The following is a 20,626-nucleotide window of genomic DNA, read 5'->3' on the forward strand; positions in this document are numbered from 1 at the left end:
TTGAAATACTGAGCACGCAGTGCATTATAACTCAAAATTGGAATACTGAGCATGCGCAGTGCGTTACAACTCGAACAGGAAATACTGAGCATGCGCAGTGCATTATTACTCTAACATGGAATACTGAGCATGCGCAGTGCGTTACAACTCGAAATTGAAATACAGTGCATGCGCAGTACGTTACAACTCGAACTTGAAATACAGTGCATGCGCAGTGCGTTATAAATCGAACTTGGAATACTGAGCATCCGTAGTGCATTATTACTCTAACATGGAATACTGAGCATGCTCAGTGCGTTACAACTCGAGCTTGAAATACTGAGCACGCAGTGCATTATAACTCAAAATTGGAATACTGAGCATGCGCAGTGCGTTACAACTCGAACAGGAAATACTGAGCATGCGCAGTGCATTATAACTCCAACTTTGGATACTGATCATGCGCAGTTCATTATAAATCGAAATTGGAATACAGGCCATGCGCAGTGCGTCACATCCCGAATTTGGAATACTGACAAAGCGCAGTGCGTCATAACTCGAACTTGAAAGAATAACCATGTGCAATACGTCACAACTCGAAATTGAAATACTGAGCATGCGCAGTGCATTTTAACTCGAACTTGGAATACTGATCATGCGCAGTTCATTATAACTCGAACTTGGAATACAGGCCATGCGCAGTCCGTCACATCTCGGATTTGGAATACTGAACATGGGCAATGCATTATTGCTCCAACTTGGAATACCGGCCATACGCAGTGCGTTATAACTCAAAATTAGAATACTGAGCATGCGCAGTGCGTTACAAATCGAACTTGAAATCCTGAGCATGCGCAGTGCATTATTACTCTAACTTGGAATACTGAGCATGCGCAGTGCGTTACAACTCGAACTTGAAATACTGAGCACTCGCAGTGCATTATAACTCAAATTTGGAATACTGAGAATGCGCAGTGCGTTACAACGCGAACTTGAAATACTGAGCATGCGCAGTGCATTATAACTCCAACTTGGGATACTGATCATGCGCAGTTCATTATAAATCGAAATTGGAATACAGGCCACGCGCAGTGCGTCACATCTCGAATTTGGAATACTGAAATTGCGCAGTGCGTTATAACTCGAACTTGAAAGACTAACCATGTGCTATACGTCACAACTCGAACTTGAAATACTGAGCATGCGCAGTGCATTTTAACTCGAACTTCGAATACTGATCATGAGCAGTTCATTATAACACGAACTTAGAATACAGGCCATGCGCAGTCCGTCATATCTCGAATTTGGAATACTGACCATGGGCAATGCATTATTCCTCTAACTTGGAATACCGGCCATACGCAGTGCGTTATAAATCAAACTTAGAATACTGAGCATGCGCAGTGCGTTACAACTCGAACTTGAAATACTCAGCATGCGCAGTGCCTTATAACTCCAAATTGGAATACTGAGCATGCGCAGTGCATTATTACTCTAACTTGGAATACTGAGCATGCGCAGTGCGTTACTACTCGAACTTGAAATACTGAGCATGCGCAGTGCATTAATTCTGTAACTTGGAATGCTGAGCATGCGCAGTGCGTTACAACTCGAACTTGGAATACTGAGCGTGCGCAGTGCATAATTACTCTAACTTGGAATACTGAGCATGCGCAGTGCGTTACAACTCGAATTTGGAATACTGAGAATGCGCAGTGTGTTATAATTCGAACTTGGAATACTGAGCATGCGCAGTGCATTATTACTCCAACTTGGAATACTGAGCATGCGCAGTGCGTTAAAACTCGAACTTGAAATACTGAGCATGCGCAGTGCATTATAACTCAAGCTTGGAATACTGAGAATGCGCAGTGCGTTACAACGCGAACTAGAAACACTGAGCATGCGCAGTGCGATATAACTCGAACTTGGAATATTGATCATGCGCAGTTCATTATAACTTGAACTTGGAATACAGGCCATTCGTAATGCGTCATATCTCGAAATTGGAATATTGACCATGCGCAGTGCGTTTTAACTCGAACTTTGAAGACTAACCATGAGCAATACGTCAAAACTCGAACTTGAAATACTGAGCATGCGCAGTGCATTATAACTCGAAATTGGAATACTGATCATGCCCAGTTCATTATAACTCGAACTTGTAATACAGGCCATGCGCAGTGCGTCATATTTCGAATTGGGAATACTGATTATGCGCAATGCATTATTGCTCTAACATGGAATACCGGCCATACGCAGTGCGTTATAACTCAAACTTGGAATACTGAGCATGCGCAGTGCGTTACATCTCGAACTTGAAGTACTGAGCATGCGCAGTGCATTATTAGTCGAAATTGGAATACTGAGCATGCGCAGTGCGTTACAACTCGAGCTTGAAATACCGAGCATGCGCAGTGCATTATTAATCAAACTTGAAATACTGAGCTTGCGCAGTGTGTTACTACTCGCACTTGAAATACTGAGCAATAGCAGTGCATTATAACTCGAACTTGGAACACTGATCATGAGCATTTCATTATAACTCGAACTTGGAATAAAGGCCATGCGCAGTGCGTCATATCTCTAATTTGGAATACTGACAATGAGCAGTGCGTTTAACTCGAAATTGGAAGACTAACCATGTGCAATACATCACAAGTCGAATTTGAAATACTAAGCATGCGCAGTGCATTTTAACTCGAACTTTGAATATTGATCATGCGCAATTCATTATAACTCCAACCTGGAATACAGCCATGCGCAGTGCGTCATATCTCGAATTTGGAATACTCACCTTGCGCAATGCATTATTTCTCTAACTTGGAATACCGGCCATACGCAGTGCGTTACAACGCGAACTTGAAATACTGAGCATGCGCAGTGAGTTACAACTCGAACGTGGAATACTGAGCATGCGCAGTGCATTATTATTCTAACTTGGAATACTGAGCATGCGCAGTGCGTTACAACTCGAAATTGAAATACTGATCATGCGCAGTGCATTATTAATCTATCTTGGAATACTGAGCATGCGCAGTGCGTTACAACTCGAACTTGGAATACTGTGCATGCGCAGTGCATTATAACTCTAACTTGGAATACTGAACATGAGCAGTGCATTATTACTCTAACTTGGAATACTGAGCATGCGCAGTGCATTATTACTCTAACTTGGTATACTGTGCATTCGCAGTGCATCATTATTAGTCTAACTTGGAATACTGAGCATTTGCAGTGCGTTACAACTCGAACTTGAAATACTGAGCATCCGCAGTGCATTATTACTCTAACTTGGAATACTGAACATGCGCAGTACGTTACAACTCGAACTTGGAATACTGAGCATGCGCAGTGCGTTACAACTCGAACTTGGAATACTGTGCATGCGCAGTGCGTTGTAACTCAAACTTGGAATACTGAACATGCGCAGTGCATTATTACTCTAACTAGGAATACTGAGCATGCGCAGTGCATTATTACTCTAACTTGGAATACTGAGCATGCGCAGTGCATTATAACTCGAACTTGGAATACTGATCACGCGCTGGTCATTATAACTCGATCTTGGAATATAGGCCAAGCGTAGTGCGTCATATCTCGAATTTGGAATACTGACAATGCGCACTGCGTTATACGTCGATCATTTAATACAGGCCATGCGCAATGCGTCACATCTCGAATTTGGAATACTGACAATGCGAAATGCATTATTGCTCTAACTTGGAATACCGGCCATACGCAGTGCGTTATAACTCAAACTCAGAATACTGAGCATGCGCAGTGCGTTACAACTCGAACTTGAAATACTGAACATGCGCAGTGCGTTATAACTCGAACTTGGAATACTGAGTATGTGCAGTGCATTATTACTCTAACTTGGAACACTGAGCATGCGCAGTGCGTTACAACTCGAACCTGGAATACTGAGCGTGCGCAGTGCATAATTACTCTAACTTGGAATACTGAGCATGCGCAGTGCGTTACAACCCGAACTTCGAATACTGAGCATGCGTAGTGAGTTATAACTCGAACTTCGAATACTGAGCATGCGCAGTGCATTATTACTCTAACTTGGAATACTGAGCATGCGCAGTGCATTATAACTCATACTTGGAATACTGAGAACGCGCAGTGCGTTACAACGTGAACTTGAAATACTGAGAATGCGCAGTGCATTATGACTCGAACTTGGAATACTGATCATGCGCAGTTCATTATAACTCGAACTTGGAATACAGGCCATGCGTAGTGCGTCATATCTTGAATTTGGAATACTGATTATGCAGAATGCATTATTGCTCTAACTTGGAATACCGGCCATACGCAGTGCGATATAACTCAAGCTTGGAATACTCAGCATGTGCAGTGCGTTACATGTCGAACTTGAAATACTGAGCATGCGCTGTGCATTATAAGTCGAACTTGGAATACTGAGCATGCGCAGTGCATTACAACTCAAACTTGAAATACTGCGCTTGCGCAGTGCGTTACTACTCGCACTTGAAATACTGAACAATAGCAGCGTATTATAACTCCAACTTGGAATACTGATCATGCGCAGTTCATTATAACTCGAACTTGGAATAAAGGCCATGCGCAGTGCGTCATATCTCGAATTTGGAATACTGACAATGAGCAGTGCGTTATAACTAGAACTTGGAAGACTAACCATGTGCAAAACATCACAACTCGAACTTGAAATACTGAGCATGCGCAGTGCATTTTATCGCGAACTTTGAATACTGATCACGCGCAGTTCATTATAACTTCAACCTGGAATGCAGGCTATGCGAAGTACATTATTTTTCTAACTTGGAATACCGGCCACACGCAGTGCGTTACAACTCGAACTTGAAATACTGAACATGAGCAGTGCATTATTACTCTAACTTGGAATACTGAGCATGCGCAGTGAATTATAACTCACACTTGGAATACTGAGCATGCGCAGTGCGTTACAACTCTAACTTGAAATACTGAGCATGCGCAGTGCTTTATACCTCGAACTTGGAATACTGTTCATGCGCAGGTCATTATATAATTCGAACTTGGAATACAGGCCATGCGTAGTCCGTCATATCTCGAATTTGGAATACTGACCATGCGCAGTGCGTTATACCTCGAATTTGGAAGACTAACCATGAGCAATACGTCACAACTCGAACTTCAAATACTGAGCATGCGCAGTGCATTATAACTCGAACTTGGAATACTGATCATGCGCAGTTCATTATAACTCGAACTTGGAGTACAGGCCATGCGCAATGCGTCATATCTCGAAATTGGAATACTGACCATGCGCAATGCATTATTGCTCTAACTTGGAATACCGTCTATACGCAGTGCGTTATAACTCAAACTTGGAATTCTGAGCATGCGTAGTGCATTACAACTCGAAATTGAAATACTGAGCATGCGCAGTGCCTTATAACTCGAACTAGGAATACAGAGCATGGGCAGTGCGTTACTACTCAAGCTTGAAATACTGAGCATGCGCAGTGCATTATAACTAAAACTTGGAATACTGACCATGCGCAGTGCGTAACAACTCGAACTTGAAATACTGAGCATGCGCAGTGCATTATAACTCGAACTTGGAATACTGATCATGCGCAGTTCATTATAACTCGAACTTGGAATACAGGCCATGCGCAGTGCGTCATATCTCGAATTTGGAATACTGACCATGCGCAGTGCGATATAACTCGAACTTGGAAGACTAACCATGTGCAATACGTCACAACTCAAACTTGGAATACTGAGCATGCGCAGTGCGTTACAACTCGAACATGAAATACTGAGCAGGCGCAGTGCGTTACAAATCGAACTTGAAATACTGAGCATGCGCAGTGCCTTATTACTCTAACTTGAAATACTGAGCATGCGCAGTGCGTTACAACTCGCACTTGGAATACTGAGCATGCGCAGTGCATTATTACATTAACTTGGAATACTGAGCATGCGCAGAGCGTTACACCTCGAACATGAAATACTGAGCATGCGCAGTGCATTATTACTCTAACTTGGAATTCTGAGCATGCGCAGTGCGTTACAACTCGAACTTGAAATACTGATCATGCGCAGTTCATTATAACTCGAACTTGGAATACAGGCCATGCGCAGTGCGTCATATCTCAAATTTGGAATACTGACAATGCGCAGTGCGTTATAACTCGAACTTGGAAGACTAACCATGTGCAATACGTCACAACTCGAACTTGAAATACTGAGCACGCGCAGTGCATTATAACTCGAACTTGGAATACTGATCATGCGCAGTTCATTATAACTCGAACTTGGAATACAGGCCATGCGCAGTGCGTCATATCTCGAATTTGCAATACTGACCATGCGCAATGCGTTATAAATCGAACTTGGAAGACTAACCATGTGCAATACGTCACAACTCGAACTTGAAATACTGAGCATGCACAGTGCATTATAACTCGAACATTGGAATACTGATCATGTGCAGTTCATTATAATTCGAACTTGGAATACAGGCCATGCGCAGTGCGTCATATCTCGAATTTGGAATACTGACCATGCGCAGTGCGTTATAACTCGAACTTGGAAGACTAACCATGTGCAATACGTCACAACTCAAACTTGGAATACTGAGCATGCGCAGTGCGTTATAACTCGAACTAGGAATACTCAGCATGCGCAGCGCATTATATCTCGAACGTGGATTACTCACCATGCGCAGTGTGTTATAACCCGAACTTGGAAGACTAACCATGTGTAATACGTTACAACTCGAACTTGAAATACTGAGCATGCGCAGTGCGTTACAACTCGCACTTGGAATACTGAGCATGCGCAGCGCATTATATCTCGAATGAGGTATAATCACCATGCGCAGTGTGTTATAACCCAAACTTGGAAGACTAACCATGTGTAATACGTTACAACTCGAAATTGAAATACTGATCATGCGCATTGCGTTGCAAATTGAACCAGGAATACTGAGCATGCGCAGCGTATTATATCTCGAATGTGGAATACTCACCATGCGCAGTCTGTTATAACCCGAACTTGGAAGACTAACCACGTGTAATACGTTACAACTCGAAATTGAAATACTGATCATACGCATTGCATTGTAACTCGAACTAGGAATACTAAGCATGCCAGTACGTTATAACTCGCACTTGGAATACTGAGCATGGGCAGTGAATTATAACTGGTAGTTGGAATACTGAGCATGCGGGCTGCGTTATATCTGGAACATGGAATACTGACTATGCGCAGTGCGTTATAACACGAACTTGGAATACTGACCATGCGCAGTGCATTAGTACTTGAACTTGTAATCCTGAGCATGCGCAGCGCGTTATATCTCGAACGTGGAACACTAACCATTCGCATTCGTTGTAACTCGAACTTGGAATCCTAACCTTATGCATTTCGTTACAACTCGAACTTGAAATACTGAGCATACGCAGTGCGTTATAACTCGAACTAGGATTACTTACTATGCACAGTACGTTACAACTCGAACTTGAAATACTGAGCATGCGCAGTGCATTATAACTCGAACTTGGAATACTGACCATGCGCAATGCATTATTCCTCTATCTTGGAATACCGGCCATACGCAGTGCGTTATAACTCAAACTTGGAATACTGAGTATGCGCAGTGCGTTACAACTCGAACTTGAAATACTGAGCATGCGCAGTACATTATAACTCGAACTTGGAATACTGGGCATGGGCAGTGCGTTACAACTCAAGCTTGAAATACTGAGCATGCGCAGTGCATTATAACTCAAACTTGGAATACTGAGCATGCGCTGTGCGTTACAACTCCAACTTGAAATACTGAGCATGCGCAGTGCATTATAACTCGAACTTGGAATACTGATCATTCGCAGTTCATTATAACTCGAACTTGGAATACAGGCCATGCGCAGTGCGTCATATCTCAAATTTGGAATACTGACAATGCGCAGTGCGTTATAACTCGAACTTGGAAGACTAACCATGTGCAATATGTCACAACTCGAACTTCAAATACTGAGCATGCGCAATGCATTAGAATTCGAACTTGGAATACTGATCATGCGCAGTTTATTATAACTCGAACTTGGAATACAGGCCATGCGCAGTGCGTCATATCTCGAATTTGGAATACTGACCATGCGCAATGCATTATTGCTCTATCTTGGAATACCGGCCATACGCAGTGCGTTATAACTCAAACTTGGAATACTGAGCATGCGCAGTGCGTTACAACTCGAACATGAAATACTGAGCATGCGCAGTGCCTTATTACTCTAACTTGGAATACTGAGCATGCGGAGTGCCTTATTACTCTAACTTGGAATACTGTGCATGCGCAGTGCGTTACAACTCGAACTTGGAATACTGAGCATGCGCAGTGCATTATTACTCTAACTTGGAATACTGAGCATGCGCAGTGCGTTACACCTCGAACTTGAAATACTGAGCATGCGCAGTGCATTATTACTCTAACTTGGAATACTGAGCATGCGCAGTGCGTTACAACTCGAACTTGAAATACTGATCTTGCGCAGTTCATTATAACTCGAACTTGGAATACAGGCCATGCGCAGTGCGTCATATCTCGAATTTGCAATACTGACCATGCGCAATGCGTTATAAATCGAACTTGGAAGACTAACCATGTGCAATACGTCACAACTCTAACTTGAAATACTGAGCATGCGCAGTGCATTATAACTCGAACATTGGAATACTGATCATGTGCAGTTCATTATAACTGGAACTTGGAATAGAGGCCATGCGCAGTGCGTCATATCTCGAATTTGGAATACTGACCATGCGCAGTGCGATATAACTCGAACTTGGAAGACTAACCATGTGCAACAAGTCACAACTCAAACTTGGAATACTGAGTATGCGTAGTGCGTTACAACTCGAACTTGAAATACTGAGCATGCGCAGTGCGTTATAACTTGAACTTGGAATACTGATCATGCGCAGTGCGTTATTACTCTAACTTGGAATACTGACCATGCGCAGTGCATTATTACTCATACTTGGAATACTGATTATATTACTGCAATGTACGAAAGTACATATGATATTTCCATGCAGATATTCTGCGTCATCATACGATGAAAGAGTAATGGAACGGAGAAAAACTCTCTCCGGCGCCGGGATTTGAGGGAACTCAAGAGTTGGAACTCAATCAAGACAATTCTGTCCGACGCCGGGGTTGTAGCCGGTGTGGCTTAGTGGATATAGCATCAGAACGTAGAGCTGAAAACCGGGTTCAAATCCCGGCGCCGGAGAGACTTTTTCTCCGTTCCATTACTCTTTCAATGGAATACTGAGCATGCGCAGCGCATTATATCTCGAACGTGGAATACCCACCATGCGCAGTGCTTTTTTACTCTAACTTGGAATACTGACCATGCGCAGTGCATTATTACACGAACTGGGAATACTGAGCATGCGCAGCGCATTATATCTCGAACGTGGAATACCCACCATGGGCAGTGTGTTTTAAAACGATCTTGGAAGACTAACCATGTTTAATACGTTACAACTCGAAATTGAAATACTGATCATGCGCATTGCGTTGTAACTCGAACTAGGAATACTGAGCATGCGCAGTACGTTACAACTCGAACTTGGAATACTGAGCATGCGCAGTGCGTTATAACTGGAACATGGAATACTGACCATGCGCAGTGCATTATAACTGGAACTTGGATTACCGACCATGCGCAGTGCAATATAACTCGAACTTGGAATACCGGCCTTGCGCAGTGCGTTATAACTAAAACTTGGAACACTGAGCTTGCGCAGTGTATTATAACTCGAATTTGAAATACTAAGCATGCGCAGAGTGTGATACCTCGATCTTGGAATACTGAGCATGAGCATTGCGTTATAACTCGAACTGGGAATACTGAGCATGCGCACTGCGTTATAACTCGAACCAGGATTACTGAGCAAGCGCAATGCGTTATAACTCGAATTGGGAATACTGAGAATGCGCAGTGCGTTATAACTGGAACTTGGATTACTGAGCATGCGCAGTGCGTAATAACTTCAACTTGGAATACTGAGCATGTGTAGTGCGTTGTAACTCGAATTTGAAATACTGAGCATGCGCAGAGTATGATAACTCGTTCTTGGAATACTGAGCATGCGCAGTGCATTATAACTCGAACCAGGATTATTGAGCAAGCGCAGTGCGTTATAACTCTAACTGGGAATACTGAGCATGCGCAGTGCGTTATAACTCGAACTTGGATTAACTGAGCATGCGCAGTGCGTTATAACTCCAACATGGAATACTGAGCATGGCAGTGCGTTATAACTCGAATTTGAATACTGAGCATGCGCAGTGCGTTATAATTAATTGAAATAAAGCACGCAAGCTTCAGTACGGAATTCTTGCACATTCATTTATGCAATATTTAATAATTTTCAGTTGGTTCGCATGCATTTTTTGTTGTGTTGAAATTATAGGTTATGTTTACTCTGTGAGTACTTCCTTTATTTCTTAATTCGTAATTATGCATTATAATTAAGTATACTGCTGCCTATAATTTGTAAGTACAATTTGTCTACACTTCAATTGTATTTATTCGTTTCATACGATACTCCAATCTGAAGTCTGATTAGTTCAATATGTTACTAGGGCTAAACTAGCGCTGAGGTAGTTCCCTTCTTGCTCATACACCTTGCATATACGAATTAGTTTGATTTCCTTAGGCTTTTATTATGCTTTGCGTATAGTATCAAATCCATCTCCTCAAAAAATAAATTCAACGGTTTTCATTTCAGAAAATACCGAAACTACCTCAGCGCTAGTTTTCCTTACAGTCAGTGATGTATGCAGTGGAAGGGAGCAATAAACTGTCTACCCTACCCCATTATCTTTTGGCTTATTTGCTTTATAAGTGATACAGCACTGGCCTTCGGACACTTGACTTAACGACAGCTGTACTGCAGTAAGGCAACTCCTAAGCAAAAAATTCTGCAGTTTCATCATTTGGCAACCATAAGTGTTATTATCTCTCTGACATCTTTAATATTTTTCGTGCATGTAATAAACACTTACTTCTGAAAAGTAGACTATTCTCAGACATGTAGAGGTATTTTAATACAGTTAATACTTTATTTGTTCTATATAAACTATATTAAAATTTACATAATATTTGGTGATCTAATTTTTCTATTTTCACATAAATGGGCGTTATTTTAGTCCAACTTTTGCATAAATGCATGTTAAATCAGTGTACAAAAGTTTAGAATTCTATGTCTAATGGTTCTGTAGTTATGAAATAATGTGTGTGACAATTTTCAAATTTTGGAAAATTTAATTTATAGTAAAAAGTGTGTTGCTGAGTAAGAGGAATGAAGAAGAAGTGCGAAGTGTAGGAAGTAATGTGGTGGGACAATAAATACAGGAGAAAGTAAAAAAAAAAATGTGTCACAGTAGCTGACGAAAGAGAAAAATTGAAGCAGAAGAAGAAAGACGAATATGATGGAAGGAAGACAAGCTAGAAAAATAAATATGGGGAGAAGGTAATAAAAAAGGTGAATAATAAAAGGAAAACGTAGGAGGGAGTATAAATGTTGATGAAATAGAAGAAGTAAAACAGATGAAGAAGGAAGAATAGATAAGTCATTGAAAAAGGGAGCTAGAAGAAAGGAGAAGAGGGGGAGGTAATGAAAGGGGAGAATAACGAAAGGAGAATTGTACCAGAAGAGGTTTAGGAGCTGATGAAGGAGAGGGAGAAATGCAGGAAAACAGAAAAATAGGAGGAGTATGTGGAGAGGGGAAACAAGAAGTGGAGAAGTTAATGAAGGAGTAGAATGAAGAAAGGAAAAACAGGAAAATGGAGAAAAAGAACTGATGAAGGTGAGCAAGGGAAGAAAAGAAAACTAGAATAATGGAGAATTGCAGTTCGTAATGAACCAGGAGAACGAGAAAATAAAAAAGCAGAATGATGAAAAATATCAACTAATGAAGAAAGACAAGATAGAGAAGCAAAAAGGAAGAAGATTGTGTCGTTGAAGGAGTGGAAAGAACGAGATGCTGGAAGAGGATGAGATAATGAAGGAGGGTAATAAGCAAAATAAGGAACAACAGATCAACCCTTTAGTGCTCGCGCCGTAATTTGTGACACCAGTACTCGCGCGGATTACATTTGTAATCCATCTCTTTTGTTTTTAATAATCAATTGTTCTGTACGTATAAATATGTAATTTTACAAAATTTATGTAGAATAGTAGCCTAACATTACTGATTTTATTAAACTGTTTGTGATATAACATTGTAATTCTATTTAAAATTTAATATTTAAATCAGTGATGTCAATGTAAGTTAATATAATTAGTGGTTTTATGAGGCAAAGAATATGATTAAAAACTACATTGCTTTTTAGAATTCATTTTTGATATGGTCAGCTAAGCCCAATACTAATCTTATTATATATCATTATATTAATAAATCTTTCAATCTTATGGCGTAACACAAAAATATAAAACAAATTAACTCAGTGTTTTATATATTTGCAATAATGTTATATTATCTTACAAACGTTTTCACCCTCCTAGGGGCATCATCAGGTACAATGGTGTTTTCAACATCAAATATCTAAAATCAATTAAATGAATGTGGCCACATGTTGAATGTAATGCGTCATAGTGGAGTAATAATATAGAATAACAAGCATATTGTGCAAATTGAACAAAAATATTAAAATGAACATACAAATTATACATTGAAGGCATAACCAGGTCAAATGTTAAAATCGCAGGTCTAAATGGCTCATAATTGTGTATTACGTTGATAGTATTGAGAATGCAATATATTATTTAATTATGTTTTATTGCTAAAAGATCAAAGTTGAGTCCTAATATAACATTAAAATATTATCGTGAAGAACTATTAACTACCTCATATTTTGGACACATTATGCTTATAGCAAATGAACTTTCATTAATAAAATTATATATTTAAAAACATATTATGTGTAAGCGTATGGGCTATTCCATATGAAATCGATCAGTAAAAAACCTCACATTTTTTATACTCTAATTTTTTCCCTATTTATACAAGGTGCTGAGGAGAGTGCATTTTCAAAAATATACTATCGAAAATCAAACGGTTTTCGTATTGTTGAGCGACAAATTTAGCGTATTTTATAAAAACAAGCCTTTTTCAGCGCTCAGAACTCTGGAACCATTTACTGCAGAACATTGAACGGGAGCGCATTTTGAAGCTGACATTTGGTAGGTTATGTTAAGAAGTAATCCTTATTTTTATTGTACACAGAGAGACAGATAATCTGATTTTACTTACTTTTAGACTTTTTACCAATTTGTAAAAATGTAAAAAAATATTGAGAAAAAACCTTGCATTATTAAGAGGGATTCGGCATTGTTTGCTTAGTGGTGTGGCAATAAGTTTCGAGGATATTAAATAGATTATTTTCACACGCCTGGACTTGAACAGCGCAGTACCGCACGTACTGGCCGAGAGATGAAGATAAGCGGGCGTTGGGCGTCATTTTACTTCTCTGTTTATGAAAACTTATGATAAAGCTAGCCCATCTATGCGCTACTAGACGAAACATCACGTGTTTATCTCCTGACCTTGCTTGTCTCGGCTAGCTCCCGTCTCACAGTCAGCTGGTTAGTTCACGCGCGTACTATTTATTTTCTTTATTTGATATTTTCAATACTTCCTTATCAACATACCATCAGTAAAAAATATGTGCTTATTTATACTTTCAATGCTGAATCTAACTATATATTTTTAAAATATTTTTTCCTTGGCAAAGGCGTCTTAATGAGGAAAAATCTAAATTTCTCCATTTCTATAAAAAAAAGTAAGAAAATCTGTTTATATGTCAATATAAACTTTAATTTCTCAGCATCAAAATAAACCATGATTTTGATCATTGGGTGAAAGGTTTTCGCAGATACAACAGTTTAAAGTTTCTAATTTTATGAAAATACGATAAATTTAAATATTTTTAATTTGAACACTATGAAGTTCTGATGCCTCAAACTTTGCACAAAGCATTGTATCACAGTTCTCTACGTACAAAAAAAGTTTCATTGTACTCGTATTTAGAAATTGTAAGGTCAATTTTCTCTATATTTCGGTCGATTTCATATGGAATAGCTCGTATGCATCAATATATTGTATATTGAACAATAATGATATGTTATTTGATTAATTATAATGGAGACGTATCACTAAATGTTGAGTCGTAAATAATGTGAAGTCAAATGTTGTAGTTGGCTTGCTGATGGGGCAAGTAAGATGTTTTTGTATTCACGTACTAACCATCGTATGCTCAACTTATATATTGACATTCGGGAGTAGCTATCTGTGGTATATCACGATACAAATGTGTCTTTGAATGTTAAGTTAAAAACTGAAGTTTAATGCTGCAACCATTGTGCCAGTTGGAATAGTTAAAGCATAAAACTTCAGTTTTTAACTGAAACAATAGAAAATACGTGTAAAAATGTCATATAGTAATAAATCAAATTACAAATGAGGCACTCAGAAGCAAAGTAATATAAGTGACATTTTTTTTAAAGTGATATATATATATATATATATATATATATATATATATATTCTAAATCTTTAACGTCACTTCTGTTCAGAGAAAAAGTAATATAAGTGCAGTTTCAGTCAGTGCTGCTCCATGTTGGCCTTACACTTGTATTACAATGCATATAAAGTTTTGATTGAGAGGCAAACTAATAGACTACAAGTGCGTTGTTTACATATTGTTCTGTTTACATATTCTGTGTATGACTAATTCATTTGCCACAATGGAGAGAGGTAATAGATTACATATTCGAAACATCTTCGTGGAAGGCCTGCACACATTGAGCTGGACCAACTATACAGTGATCCAATAAGGATAATTTTTGCTAAGTGGAGCAACTAACAATAGCTAATGAAATTCATCCCACTCATACACCACTCTTTCTTTGATGATCTGAAGCATTGAGATGGACCTATAATAAGGATTGTAGGACGTGGAAAAGTGCGTGGAAGAGGAAGTTGAAGGAATATTCGCGGTAGGAACACTACAGATGCACTTCATGACAGAAACATAGATGTTTCACCAGAGAGAGATGTGACTTCATTAGATGAGGCTAGTGACGTAATGAACAGCGACTAAGGCTGACTTTCATTTAAAATTGGAAATTTTCTTAGCCCTCTTCTTTCGGAGTACCAAAAACCACATCATCTGTTGCCCTATAATTTGAATATAATATTCAACAATCAGATACTATGTATTAAAAAAGGATCTAAAAATACATATAAAATTGCAAGCCTCATCCAGATCTCAGATGTTCTTCAAACTGTGAGATAATATCCTATGTAATTTCTATAAAATAAACAAAGATGCAATACCAGTCTATATCACAGTCACACTCATTGCTAAAACTCCAGTTGTAAATGAAATTCCCCATGAAAATGGATAATTCCAGAACATAGGCTACAAATTCCATGAAATCATTTCAAAAATGATCCTCCATTCATTCCTAAGTTAGATGCCATGGAACTACTCTGCAGCACATATAAGGATTACCTTCAAATTTATACAGATGAATCTCTAAACCCTGATGATGGAACATCATGAGCAGGGTATTATATTCCAAAATATCAAGAAAATTATTTCATACCATGTTCAGTCTCCTCCAGTCTTGATACTGAATTGCTACCTATTGAGGCTGCTCTTCAGTGTGTTACTCAAATTTCTGAAGGATCTATTTGAATACTAACCGGCTCCAAGGGTTCCATATTTAATATAATCAAATATGTACCACACCTATACGCACATAGAATTATTCCAATTCAGAAACAACTAAGTGAACTAAAAAAACTCCAAAAGAAAATAACATTTCAATGGATACCTAGTCATTGTGGTCTACCTGGAAACGAGAAAGTCGATAACGTTGCGAAACAGGCAACATATTTGAAACCAAGACCTCTCCAAGTGATATCTCTATCCAATGCCTTTACTTCAGTAAAGTTTCATTTTATAAACTTATAGATCAACAATTGGCTCTCTTCTGACAAAGGAAAAATTTTACAGTCAATTAAAAAGAAACCGAATGACCTGGAAATGTACAAAAACTTGCCCAGACATGTTCAGACATTTTTAACAAGAGCCAGAACAGGTCACATTGTCACATAATTGTACCTACACCGATTTCACCTTTCTGATACTCCTACTTGTTTGTGGTGTAATAATCATGATGAAGATCTGGAACACATTCTTCTATACTGTCCATCCATAAACCACAAAAGAAGTAAATTAAAATCATCAGTATCAGTTGCAGAAGACACATCTCTGCAGTATATAATGACTACACCCCAACTCTGGCTACTAGCAACAGGCGTCTATAATGAACACCGATCAAAATACCCCTAATTTACTATGAAAAAGAAGAACTGAAAATACTACAGTGGACTATAGTTGACTTTATGTTGTCTGCAAACAACTGGATATATTAAGAAGATTGACTGATTGATTCTTTCGGTTATACAGACACATAATATGATAATAAGAAAGCTCAAGTGCTGTTAAGACAGAAATGTTTCAATGCTGTAAGCAATGTCCTTGTTCTTGTTTTAAATAATATACAAATACTGAAAACCCTTGCACTTATATTACTTTTCCACAAAAATATTTTCGTGGCAAAATAATGCAAGTGACTTTAGGACCCTATTTTACCTAAACTGTTTTAGAACAGATAATTTCTATTTTGAAGTTAAAAAATATAGGTACCAACATATACAACTGTAAATTTACAGCAACATAGTCCTGTAAAAGATTTTTTAATTTCCGTTTCAACTTCAAAGTCACTTATCTCAAAACTTACTAAATGTCACTTGTATCACTTTGCTTCTGAGTGCCTCAAATAAGGAAATCGAAAATATGCTCTTGTGCTCTCTCACTGACGTTAACACTCGTGCGGATTACAATTTCTAATTCATACTAATTGCTACACAGCAAAAAAGTCACAACAAGATCCAAAAACTTCAGACCCCAAGGATAAACTGTAACAGGAAGGTAGAGAAAATTTCACGCTATCAGCATTAAAACCGGAGCTGTGATGACGTAATAAACAGCAGAGGATTACAAATATATGCTGACGAGTACTGTATGGTTAAGAACGATGGGAAAAGAACAAGACAGAATAAGACGAGTTAGTGAAGGAAGCGAGGAAAGGAGATGGGAGAAGAGAAGGAGCTGATATAGTTGGAGACTGAGAAAATGACGAAATAGGTTAAAGAGAATAGGGGACGATGAAGGAGGACATGAAAAAGAAAGGAGAAGAAAGAAGATTTGGAAAGTTAATGAAGGAGAAGAATCTGCAAGAATGCAGAGCTTGAGGAGACGAACGGTTGAACAACATAGTATGTTGCGAGAGAAACATATGAACGTGGTCTGCAGTGACTTGAAGATAAAAGAAACCGTGGCTACAACAGATACTTCTGGGGGAAATTTGTTCAACATTTTCGCCGTTTTGTGAGATATTGTATACAGCATCTTTATGCGCCGATATTCCACTGAACAAATTGAACCATTCAAAGCTGCGTAGGCCTACATTCTTAGAAGAGGAGACCAGAAAATAAATTCCAGATCCCATACCGTTATGAAGATCTTACTTTGTTCATTTCAATTCGAATTTATTGTAAACAGCCACTGCAGCTTGTGTTCTAACTTACTTACTTACTTACAAATGGCTTTTAAGGCACCCGCAGGTTCATTGCCGCTCTCACATAAGCCCGTCATCGGTCCCTATCCTGTGCAAGATTAATCCAGTCCCTTTCATCATATCCCACCTCCCTCAAATCCATTTTAATATTAGCCTATCCTCCCATCTACGTCTCGGCCTCCCCAAAGGTATTTTCCCCTCCGATCTCCCAACTAACACTCTATATGCTCTGGATTCGCCTATACGTGCTACATGCCCTGCCCATCTCAAACGTCTGGATTTAATGTTCCTAATTATCTTCTTTTTATATTGCTTGTATTATTTTATTTGTATTTATCTTTGTTTGTTTTTGTAATTATATTTCTTTATTCTGTATATTTGAATTTAAATAAATAAATAAATAAAAAAATAAATAAATAAAAATAAATAAATGTCAGGTGAAGAATACAATGTGTGCAGTTCTGAGTTGTGTAACTTTCTCCATTCTCCTGTAACTTCATCCCGCTTAGCCCCAGATATTTTCCTAAGAACCTTATTCTCAAACACCCTTAATCTCTGTTTGTCTCTCAAAGTGAGAGTCCAAGTTTCACAACCATACAGAACAACCGGTAATATAACTGTTTTATAAATCCTAACTTCCAGATTTTTTGACAGCAGAATAGATGACAAAAGCTTCTCAACTGAATAATAACAGGTATTTCCCTTATTTATTCTGCGTTTAATTTCCTCCCGAGTATCCTTTATATTTGTTACTGTTGCTCCAAGATATTTCAATTTTTCAACCTCTTCCAAGGATAAATATCCAATTTTTATGTTTCCATTTCGTACAATATTCTGGTCACGAGACATAATCATATACTTAGTCTTTTGGGGATTTACTTCCAAATCTATCGCTTTACTTGCTTCAAGTAAAATTCCCGTGTTTTTCCTAATTGTTTGTGAATTTTCTACTAACATATTCACGTCATCCGCATAGACAAGAAGCTGATGTAACCCGTTCAATTCCAAACCCTGTTTGTTTGTGTTCTAACAATAAAGAATAAAATATTTTTTAGTTCACTTTAAATGACACATATTTGCTAGGGGGCAATATGAAGGTCATGCCAGTTCTGAAATAATAGGCTTTTCACAAGGGGTGTCCAAGTGGCATTCATTTATTTACTTCGTTAGTAACAAAATAAGAGTGTTTTGTATTGTAAATTTAAACATAATGCACTACCAATCATTAAACTGCTCTCTAAAATCAACTCATTACTTCTTAAAAAATTAATAATAAGTAATAACAGATAATTTATTAATCTTTTGGGCAAATCGTAATATAGCGAACGTAGAAGCTCCACCCACGACCCCTTCCACTTTTTCCCTACTAGCTCATCAGACACTCTACGTGAAAGGCGAGTGTTGTGTCGAATGCACATTTCATGTGGGTGGGGTTAACTTCCCCTACTGGCGTTCACTATATTGCGATTTATCCATCTTTTTTTTTTTACTATTTTTAAGTTTTAAATGCATTTTCATTATTCATTCTTTCGCTATTTTTGGTCATTAAATTCCTTGCCCTCGTAATGGTATTGGTGATGAACTGATGATAATCATGATGGCTATGTTAATACAGTATAGTTGGCCATAAAAAAAATACTGTACGTTGTACACGATTCTCTTACTGCCGATGATGTTCTTGCTGGTAAGGCTGCTATTGATGATGATGATGATGATGATGATGATGATGGTGATGATGATGATGATGATTATATTAGTGATAATAATGGCGTTGACTACAATAATATTTTCACCGATAAAAATACATTATATATGATTCTCTCGTTACTGATGATGATTTCAATGATATATTGTTTTATTATTATTATTATTATTATTATTATTATTATTATTATTATTATTATTATTATTATTCCAGAGCCGTTGGTGAGACAGAATATGCTTGTTAAGTTTTATAGTCTAAATCCTTTTGTTGTAAAGGTAGAAGAGGTGAAACTTAATTCGAAGTAGTGGGGTCGAACCCCTGCCTGCTAGACACGTCTCAACGGACATGCGCAATTTTCTCCAGAGCCACGCGGTCACGTTTCCCCGCTCCTCCGTGTTATTGCAGCGTTACGTCATTTCCAACATCATGCCCCGATTAAGAGTGAAATGATGCGTTGGTGCCCAGTAGCCAGCCCATGGTAATGATCGAGGGCTCATTTTAACGAACTGCAGCTAGATGTGTGCCTGTCTTCCACTCACGGTCACTTGATTTAGCTGAAGGCAAAGAGTAGCAGATAAAAAAAAAGCCTGTGATGGCGCTGAGACCGGTTTCTGATGATGAAGGTTAGGAGATCCATTGTGAGGGGGAGGCACACTGACGGAGGCTATCGTATCTAATATCGGAGCCAGTTAGCTTGACAGCAATAGAGTTGAGAGCAGGTATGAGCTACGGCGACAATTTTAATGCGTAATAGCATAGAAAATCACGTGACATACCTGAACCAATAAGCATCAATGTAATTTCCAGTTGGTTTACGTTGGCACGTCAAGATGCGGCTCGTGCCAGATAAATTAGATGAAGGCCAATAGAATTCTAGGTAATTTTCTGGAATCGATGGATGGCCGTGATGTCATTGATGACATTGCGAAAGATTTTGTACGCTATATGGTGGCAATGTTGGATTAATGTAATATATTCACCATTTTCTTAAATTTCATGAAAATCACAGCATATAATACATATAAATTAGCAACATTTTCGTTGGTTACGCCCTCTTAATACTGAAGAATTCACTGTCCCAACAAAATTTCCATAAATTTATTTATTTATTTATTTATTTATTTATTTATTTATTTATTTATTTATTTATTTATTTATTTATTTATTTATTTATTTATTTATTTATTTATTTATTTGCTATTCATTTCCGGATCCTCGTGACCA

Source organism: Periplaneta americana, chromosome 4 (assembly GCF_040183065.1).
Source record: "Periplaneta americana isolate PAMFEO1 chromosome 4, P.americana_PAMFEO1_priV1, whole genome shotgun sequence".
Lineage (NCBI taxonomy): Eukaryota > Metazoa > Arthropoda > Insecta > Blattodea > Blattidae > Periplaneta > Periplaneta americana.